Raw genomic sequence first — 9,996 nt, forward strand, 5'->3', positions numbered from 1 at the left:
GGAGGTCCCCTGAGGTGATGAGGCTGTGGATGGTGTTGGAGATGATGGTTTGGTGCTCAGCGGTGGGGTCATGATCCATGGGGCGGTAGGAGGTGGTGTCAGAGAGTTGGCGTCTGGCCTCGGCGATGTAGAGGTCAGTGCGCCATACTACCACTGCGCCACCCTTGTCTGCGGGTTTGATGGTGAGGTTGGGGTTGGAGCGGAGGGAGCGGAGGGCTGCCCGTTCTGCGGGGGAGAGGTTGGAGTGGGTGAGAGGGGTGGAGAGGTTGAGGCGGTTAATGTCTCGACGGCAGTTAGAGATGAAGAGGTCGAGGGAGGGTAGGAGGCCTGGGGGTGGTGTCCAGGAGGAGGACTTGTGTTGGAGGAGGGTGAAGGGGTCAGTGGAGGGAGGGTTAGGTTCCCGGTTGAAGAAGTAGGCATGGAGGCGAAGACGGTGGAAAAACTGCTCTATGTCCAAATGTGACTGGTGTTGGTTGATGTGTGGTTGTAGGGGGACAAAGGTGAGCCCCTTCCTGAGGACTGACCGTTCGTCCTCAGTCAGTGGGAGGTCTGGGGGGAAGGTGAACATGCGGCAGGGCTCAGTGTGTCTGTAATCACTGGGGTTGCTGGCTGTGGAGGTCGTGTGCGGAGCGATGATGGCGTGGACGGCGGGCGGAGCAGCATCAGCAGATGCAGGGCGGAGATGCATCAGTGTCGGTGGTGGGCGATGCAGCGTTGGCATCGGTGGCGGTGGGCAGAGCAGGGTGGGCGGCAGCAGCAGCGGTGACGGTGGTGGTGTAAGTAGTAGAGGTGGAGGCGGTGTCCACAGCAGCGGTCGTCTGCGTGATCCCGCAAGTGGTGTACCCCGCGGTGGTGGATGTGACGTCATCGGAGGGTTCACTGGCCGTGGCCTCATGGCCAATGGCAGTGGGTACATTGTGGGGGAGGTGCAGGGACAGGCTAGCGACTAGGGAGGTGGAGGAATCCTGTTCAAGGTGGCAGGAACCCGTGAGTTTGTTGTACTTAACGGTTGTTGGTGTCCAGTAAAGCTGAGTGGAACTGAGTGTTCAGTCTGTGGATCCTGTGGAGGATGAAAAACAGCAGAGGTCCTTTGCAGGTCTGGGAGAGGGAGGCTCTGAGCTGGGGCAGGCTGGATTGCAGTGCCTGGAGGTGCCGGTGCATGGCTGCGAGTGTCTGTTTCTGCCTTTCAGAGAGACCACTCTCTCCGTGACTCCCTTCTCCGTTCCACGCTCCCCTCCAAACCCACCACACCTGGCACTTTCCCCTGAAACCACAGGAAATGCTACACCTGCTCCTACACCTCCTCCCTCACCACCATCCCAGATGACTTTCTACAACAAGCAGATGTTCACCTGCGCATCTGCCAATGTGTTATACTGCATCCACTGTACACGGTGTGGCTTCGTCTACATTGGGGAAACCAAGTGGAGGCTTGGAGGCCGCTTTGCAGAACACCTCCGCTCGCTTTGCAGTCAACAACTGCCGCTCCCAGTCGTGAACCATTTTAACTCCCCCTCCCATTCCTTAGACGACATGTCCATCATTGGCCTCCTGCAGTGCCATAAATGATGCCACCTGAAGGTTGCAGGAACAGCAACTCATATTCCGCTTGGGAACCCTGCAGCCCAACGGTATCAATTTCACAAGCTTCAAAATCTCTCCTCCCCCTACCGCATCCCAAAACCAGTCCAGTTCTTCCCCTCCCCCCACCGCATCCCAAGACCAGCCCAGCTCGTCCCAGCTTGCCTAACCTGTTCTTCCTCTCACCTATCCCCTCCTTCCACCCCAAGCCGCACCTCCATCTCCTACCTACTAACCTTATCCTGCCCCCTTGACCTGTCCGTCCTCCCCGGACTGACCTCTCCCCTCCCTCCCTCCCCACCCATACACTCCTCCCCACCTATCTTCTCCTCTATCCGTCTTCGGTCCACCTCCGCTTGTCTCCCTATTTATTTCAGAATCCTCTCCCTAATTCCCCTTTTCTGATGAAGGGTCTAGGCGAGAAACATCAGCTTTTGTGCTCCGAAGGTGCTGCTTGGCCTGCAGTGTTCATCCAGCTTCACTCTTTGTTATCCAGGTAAGGATAGCAGTTCCCTTCCCGAAAGGACACTTGTGAACCAGATGGGTTTTTCTGACAATTGACCATGGGTTCATAGTCATCATTAGATTCTTAATTCCAGATATTTTATTGAATTCAAATTCCACCATCTGCCCGGCACGATTCGAACCCAGGTCCCCCGAACATTAGTGATAATGGGAACTGCAGATGCTGGAGAATCCAACATAATTTTCAGTGGTGAGTGGGGTTCCACAGGGCTCTGTCCTTGGGCCTCTACTGTTTGTAATTTTTATTAATGACTTGGACGAGGGAATTGAAGGATGGGTCAGCAAGTTTGCAGACGACACAAAGGTCGGAGGTGTCGTTGACAGTGTAGAGGGCTGTTGTAGGCTGCAGCGGGACATTGACAGGATGCAGAGATGGGCTGAGAGGTGGCAGATGGAGTTCAACCTGGATAAATGCGAGGTGATGCATTTTGGAAGGTCGAATTTGAAAGCTGAGTACAGGATTAAGGATAGGATTCTTGGCAGCGTGGAGGAACAGAGGGATCTTGGTGTGCAGATACATAGATCCCTTAAAATGGCCACCCAAGTGGACAGGGTTGTTAAGAAAGCATATGGTGTTTTGGCTTTCATTAACAGGGGGATTGAGTTTAAGAGTCGTGAGATCTTGTTGCAGCTCTATAAAACTTTGGTTAGACCGCACTTGGAATACTGCGTCCAGTTCTGGGCGCCCTATTATAGGAAAGATGTGGATGCTTTGGAGAGGGTTCAGAGGAGGTTTACCAGGATGCTGCCTGGACTGGAGGGCTTATCTTATGAAGAGAGGTTGACTGAGCTCGGTCTCTTTTCATTGGAGAAAAGGAGGAGGAGAGGGGACCTAATTGAGGTATACAAGATAATGAGAGGCATAGATAGAGTCGATAGCCAGAGACTATTTCCCAGGGCAGAAATGGCTAGCACGAGGGGTCATAGTTTTAAGCTGGTTGGTGGAAAGTATAGAGGGGATGTCAGAGGCAGGTTCTTTACGCAGAGAGTTGTGAGAGCATGGAATGCGTTGCCAGCAGCAGTTGTGGAAGCAAGGTCATTGGGGTCATTTAAGAGACTGCTGGACATGCATATGGTCACAGAAATTTGAGGGTGCATCCATGAGGATCAATGGTCGGCACAACATTGTGGGCTGAAGGGCCTGTTCTGTGCTGTACTGTTCTATGTTCTATGTTCTAATAAAATGTGAGGCTGGATGAACACAGCAGGCCAAGCTCCATCTCAGGAGCACAAAAGCTGACGTTTCGGGCCTAGACCTTTCATCAAAGAGGGAGATGGGGTGAGGGTTCTGGAATAAATAGGGAGAGAGGGGGAGGTGGACCGAAGATGGAGAGAAAAGAAGATAGGTGGAGAGGAGAGTATAGGTGGGGAGGTGGGGAGGGGATAGGTCAGTCCAGGGAAGACGGACAGGACAAGGAGGTGGGACGAGGTTAGTAGGTAGATGGGGGTGCGGCTTGAGGTGGGAGGAAGGGATGGGTGAGAGGAAGAACAGGTTAGGGAGGCAGAGACAGGCTGGACTGGTTTTGGGATGCAGTGGGTGGAGGGTGCCCACCATGCCACTTTTTTTTCCAAACAAAACAGATTCTTACTGTAAGGGACTGACACTTGTCTTCACCAGTCTTTTCCTCTTCACATATTTAAGGAAACTTTTGCAATCATTTTTTATGTTTTCTGTGATCTTACTTTCATATTCTATTAACCTTTCCATATTAAACCCTTTGTCCTCCTCTGCTGGATTTAAAATTTCTCCCTGTCCTCAGGTTCACTGCTTTTTCTGGTTAGTTTATATGTCTCCTCTTTGGCGATAACCCGGTTTCTGATCTCCCTTGATATTCATGGTTGAGCCACCTTTCCTGTTTTACTCTCACACTAGACAGGGTTATACAATTAAAGATAACAAAGTGTGAAGCTGGATGAACACAGCAGGCCAAGCAGCATCTCAGGAGCACAAAAGCTGACGTTTCGGGCCTAGACACTTCTGATGAAGGGCCTAGGCCTGAAACGTCAGCTTTTGTGCTCCCGAAATGCTGCTTGGCCTGCTGTATTCATCCAGCTTCACACTTTGTTATCTTGGATTCTCCAGCATCTGCAGTTCCCATTATCATAGGGTTATACAATTGTTGAAGTTCACCTGTGTGTTCTTTAAATGTCTGCCATTGCCGAGCCACGGTCAACTCAGCCAGACCTGCTGAGCTTTTCCAGCAACTTTGTTTTAATATAATATATAAAGTTTAGTAGTAACTGAGGTTGATCATGTAAAGATTCTATTTCAGGACAATAGACTTCTGTCTCTCGCACTGACTGCAGAACAGAGAGACAGAGCACAGTCTTTTTATACCGTTTTGGATAAAGGCAAATATGGATGGAACGACAAGTCCGGGTACAAAGTCCACTTCTCATTTTTCTTTAACCTACTTGTGTCGGTGTGTGACATTATTGTTTTTGTGATATCTGTGCTGTATATCCACAAAATAAATCCAATCTGAGTCATGTACATTCTAACATAGTGTTGTTATATTAATCATTCTCCCAGTTTCTCAAAACATATCAAGTCTTCTGATAAATATCAATCAATTGAATAATTTGCTTTGAAGAACAATTAAACTAAGTTTGTTAACAACCATCTCCAAATTCTCTTCACACAACATCAGCTAATAATCCGAAGAACAATATGACAGAGCGCAGAAACTCCTGATCTGTGGACATTTCCCAGGGTAGACACCATTTCCTATCACCCAGGGTCATGTTTGTTTAAATCCCTTTCAATCAGATGCTTTCAGTTGTAGAATTTTACTCACTTTTGCTTCATTTCAGCTCAGCACATCAATATATTCCTTTCTCAATCATGTGTTTATTCAGCTTCCCTTAAGTATATTTATGAAACTAGGACTAGAGGGCATCGCCTCAAAATAAAGGGAAGCAGATGTAGGACTGAGTTCAGGAGGAACTTCTTCTCCTAAAGGGTTGTGAATCTGTGGAATTCCCTGCCCAGTGAAGCGGTTGAAGCTACCTCACTGAATGTGTTTAAGACAAGGCTAGATAAATTTTTGAACAGGAAAGAAATTAAGGATTATGGTGTGCGGGCGGATAAGTGGAGCTGAGCCTCAAAAAGATCAGCCATGATCTTATTAAATGGCAGGGCAGGCTCGAGTGGGCCGATGGCCCAATCCTGCTCCTAGTTCTTCTGTTGTTATGTTATGTAATCCACTTCAACCAGTCCCTTATATGGCGAATGCCACCATCTCTCTACTGGATGTAGAAGTTTCTCCTGAATTTGCGATTGCAATTGCTAGTTTCTACTGTTGTATAAGGCAACTGAAAGGCTTACTATCAAGCCACCTAGAAATAAAGGATTGTTCATGGAGACAGCTAATCAGTGCCATAGCGATTCTCCAAGGATTGCAGAGCGTTACCAGTGTGCTTGAGTAGTCAATAAATTTTCAAAATCAAGGGACATGGGGTCAGGAAACCTGCTTCAGGTACTGCAAGGTAATGACAAAGCTATAAGTGTATTGTTTAAACTGGAAGAGAGAAGTAATAAACAGGTGAGTAAAGCATCAGTGCTGAGGGACAGGTTACAGTGTCTGGCCAAGTAAGGGCTCTCGATGCAAATACACATTGTAAGGAATAAACTAAATGAGCTGTAGCCACAGGTTCAAATTGGAGATCATGGGATTGTAGCCAGTACTGAGACACAGCTGCAGGATGGTCAGGATTGGGAACTCAATTTACCAGGTTGTAAGGTTCACAGGATGGACATAAAAGGACAGAGGATGTGCAGAAGCCTTACTGATTAGAAACAGAATTACTTCAATGGTGCTGGAGGAGAAAATAAGGGCAAAGCATTCAGTGGGACGACATGGATCGAAAACTGTAATATGTGTTGTGTACAGCCCTCTTGGTAACAGTTCTGAAGCACTCGATTGTATAAATGTGAAATTAGGCAAGTGTGTAGCAAAGCCAGAAGTGGCATTCATGGAGGATTTTAATTTTAACATGGATTGGGACAGTCAGACAAGCATCTGTCCCAAAGGTTGTGAATTTCTGGAGTGTATTCAGGATAGTTCTCTACAGCAATATGTCCTGGATGCAACAAGGGGGCAAGCATATATTGAATTTAGTAAATATTAATGAGCCAGATTTAATGACTAACCAAATCGTGAGTGAACATTTATCAAGTGGGGATGGGCAGTGAGCCCGGAGTGGGAATATCAGTGGGGCCGGAGCAGAGTGGGGACAGGCAGTGGGGCCGGAGCGGAGTGGGGACGGTCAGTGGGCCCGGAGTGCAGTGGGGATGGCCAGTGTGCCCGGAGCGGAATGGGGACGGTCAGTGGGCCCGGAGCGGAATGTGGACGGTCAGTGGGCCCGGAGCGGAGTGGGGATGGTCTGTGGTCCCAGAGCAGAATGGGGTTGGTCATTGGGCCTGGAGCAGAATGGGGACGAGGACCAACTGACCATTCAAAGTCATTTTTTATTTTCAGAGTTGAAGAACTTTATTTTGAGTTCAAAAGGAGTAGAAACATGGGCAGCTGTTGACACCCCTCCAGCTATGCGATCAAAATGATTTTGAGGTGTTTTGAAGAATGCCTGGAACAAGGAGCCAGAGATTAGGTCAGGGACCCAGAGTAAAAGAACTCAGATTTGAATTCAGACGTAATTTCGATCTTTTGGTTGGATATGCAATATTTTTAGTATTCTTCTATGTTCTTGAAGCTGTTTGATTTTCAGGGTAATGGCGTAAAGAAATTTTTGCTGAACTTTTTGAATAGAATTTCCTGCTCAGTATTAGAAAATCAGCCTGTTTCTTTCAAACAGTTAGCAAATTGAATTCAATCAGTGCTAACATTTCCTGTCAATAACCAGTCATAATGAAAGCATTAATAAGAATGTAAGAACTAGCAGCCCCTCGAGCCTGCCTCACCATTTAATAAGATCGCGGCTGATCTATTTGCGACTCAGCTCCATTTACCCGCCCATTCACCATAACCCTTAATTCCTTGACTGTTCAAAAATTTATCTAGCCTTGTCTTAAACACATTCAGGGAGGTAGCTTCAACCACTTCACTGGGCAGGGAGTTCCACAGATTCACAACCCTTTGGGTAAAGAAGTTTCTCCTGACCTCAGTCCTACATCTGCTTCCCTTTATTTTGAGGCTATGCCCCCTAGTCCTAGTTTCACCTGCTAGCGGAAACAACCTCCCTGCCTCCACCTTATCTATTCCCTACATAATCTGCTATGTTTCTGTAAGATCTCCCCTCATTCTTCTGATATAGGACATTATCTGTTTAATGATTTGACAACTTGTGTAGGTACTGTTTTGGTGTGTATCTGATTTACTTGTATATTTACTTATAATGAGTCTACCATGAGGGATAGTAGGAACTGCAGATGCTGGAGGATCTGAGATAACAAGGTGTAGAGCTGGATGAACACAGGCCAAGCAGCGTCAGAGCAGCAGGAAGGCTGACATTTCAGGCCTAGACCCTCCTTCAGAAAAAAATTTAGTTTACCATGAGACATGGTTTTATACAATTGTGTTTCTATCAACAATAATAATCTGAACTTTTTATCTCTTATTTTTCCAATTTGTAACTATTATTTTGAAATTGTGAAACTCTGTAGTGCTAGACTTTTATTTCTTTATTTTCTAATGGTTTTTCCTGAAGAATATAGAGTCTGTTCCTCAGTATCTTTGCACTTAAGTTGTCACCATAATTGTCAACATGTAAATGTTTCACTGCGCTCATGAGAGTACATGTGAAAATAAAGCTAATTCAACTCCATTCAAACCATAAAAACCAAAAGAATTGCGAATGCTGTAAATTAGGAACAAAAACAAAGTTGCTGGAAAAGCTCAACAGATCAGGCAGCATCTGTGAAGGAGAAAACAGAGTTAACGTTTCGGGTCCAGTGACCCTTCCTTAGTTCTGAGATAAAAAGTTCAGATTATTGCTGATAGAAACACAATTGTATAAACGCCATTTTCCCTCTTTTTCCTGAGTAACCTTACAGTTCTCAAATGACCATGTCCTTACAGTGTGTTAAAATCTGCTTTGGAAGCACTAGATAGTAAAGAGGTTTATACTACCGTGGTTACAGCTGAGCTGAAATCAATGCTGTTGTTCTCGCTCCAAAGGTTCCTGCTTCTTTTACTGATGTTGCCTCTGAAGTGTCAGTTCCACAGGTTCGAGTTGCTGTTTTAAAAACAAGTCTGTGAGTCATCCCCAAGTATTTTGGCTTTACTTCATTTCCTGTGTCACATGGTAACCGGCATGATAATTCCGCCTGGGTACTGCTGTTTGATTCAGGAATGCAATTCACTTTCTCCAATGCAGATGAGTTTCTGTCCAGGAAAAGGAGTTGCATAAGGCAGTTTTGGACTTTGTAATTTTCCTATTGATTGAACCAATCCCAGGAACAGGGCTGACTCGAAACAGTACGTCTGAAACTCCGAGATAGTGAGAACTGCAAGTGCTGGAGTCAGAGATAGTACCGTTTGGGGCTGGAGGAGAACAGCAGGTCAGACAGCATCAGAAAAGCAGGAAAGTCAGCGTTTTTGGGTCAGGACCCTTCTTCAGAAATGGGGGAGGAGTGGGGCTGGGGAAGGTAGTTGGGATGGTGATAGTTGAGTGCGGGTAGGGAGTGGTGGGGATCCATTTCTCCTTCAACTCCTCCCACTTCCTACAGACGAAGGGGGTAGACATGGGTACCCTCATTGGCCCAAGCTGTGCCTGCCTCTCTGTAGGATATGTGGAACAGTTCCTCTTCTGCTGTTACACTGGCACTATTCCCCACCTCTTCCTCTGCAACATCAATAACTGTACTGGTGCTGCCTCATGCTCCCATAAGGAGCTTGAAGAGTTCAACTTCGCAAACACCTTTCGCCCCAACCTCAAGTTCACCTGGACCATCTCTGATACCTCGCTCTTCTTCCGGGACCTTTCCACCTCCGTCTCGGGTGACTGCCTTGAAACTGACATCTATTTCAAGCCGACTGACTCCCACAACTTCCTAGACTACACCACCTCTCACCCACCTTCCTGCAAGAATGTGATCTCTACTCCCAATTCCTCCGCCTCTGCCAGATCTGCTCCAAAGTTATGGTGTTCTACTCCTGAACATCCCACATGTCCTCTTAGTTCAAGGACCACAACTACACCCCCTTCAGTGATCGAAAATGCTCTCAATCACATCTCTTGCTTTTCCAACATCTCTACCCTCACATTCCCTCTCCCCAACAAAAACAAGGACAGAATCACCCTTCCCCCGACATATCACCCCACTAACCTCCGGATTCAACACATCATTTTCCGCCACTTCCGCCGCCTGCAATCTGACCCCACAACCAAAGATATATTTCCCTCCCCAACCATCTCCCTTTTGTAGGGCCTGCTCTCTCCATGACTCCCTCGTCTGCTCCACAATCCCCAATAGCATCACCACCCCTGACACCTTTCCCTGCAGCTGCAGGAAGTGCTACGCCTGCCCCAAACCTCCCCCCCCCCCACCTCCAGTCAAGGCACCAAACAAACCTTCCACATTAGACAGGGGTTCACCTGCACATCCATCAATGTGGTCTACTGTATCTGCTGCTCCAGATGTGGCCTCCTCTTCATTATAGTCAATCAAGGTATGTCGCTTGCGTATCTCTCTGGCCTGATACACTCTCACAGTGAATTCTGCAAGCTCAAAGTTTTTCAGAAGATAAATACCAAGCAGGACGGAATCTTGATGCTTCACCAGAGGCGTGCTGGCCATCTTACTGAGCAGGGTTACGAAGCATTTGTAATCAAACACACCGGCTCAGCAAGCAAAGGTGCAATCTCAGTTCTGCAACCTTCCTGGCTTACTGTCTTGTATCCCTTCCCAAATACCACTGAGTTGGCCAA

The 9,996-nt window shown here is 47.3% G+C and overlaps 1 protein-coding gene and 1 long non-coding RNA gene across 2 annotated transcripts in view; one reads left to right on the forward strand and one right to left on the reverse strand.

Moving 5' to 3' along the window:
* The window catches only part of LOC125463081 (protein rapunzel-like), a 29,889-nt gene extending 21,115 nt beyond the window's left edge, over window positions 1-8,774 (reverse strand). Inside the window, exon 1 of the mRNA XM_059640928.1 lies at window positions 8,196-8,774. The gene's annotated coding sequence lies outside the window, so the exon portion shown is untranslated. The remainder of the gene's footprint in view (window positions 1-8,195) is intronic.
* Window positions 1,995-4,608, forward strand: LOC132206613 (uncharacterized). Its single transcript, XR_009443042.1, has 2 exons — window positions 1,995-2,077; window positions 4,380-4,608. It is a non-coding gene; the product is annotated as an uncharacterized LOC132206613 (long non-coding RNA).
* Window positions 8,775-9,996: the final 1,222 nt, after the last annotated feature.

This window comes from Stegostoma tigrinum, chromosome 2 (genome assembly GCF_030684315.1).
Source record: "Stegostoma tigrinum isolate sSteTig4 chromosome 2, sSteTig4.hap1, whole genome shotgun sequence".
Lineage (NCBI taxonomy): Eukaryota > Metazoa > Chordata > Chondrichthyes > Orectolobiformes > Stegostomatidae > Stegostoma > Stegostoma tigrinum.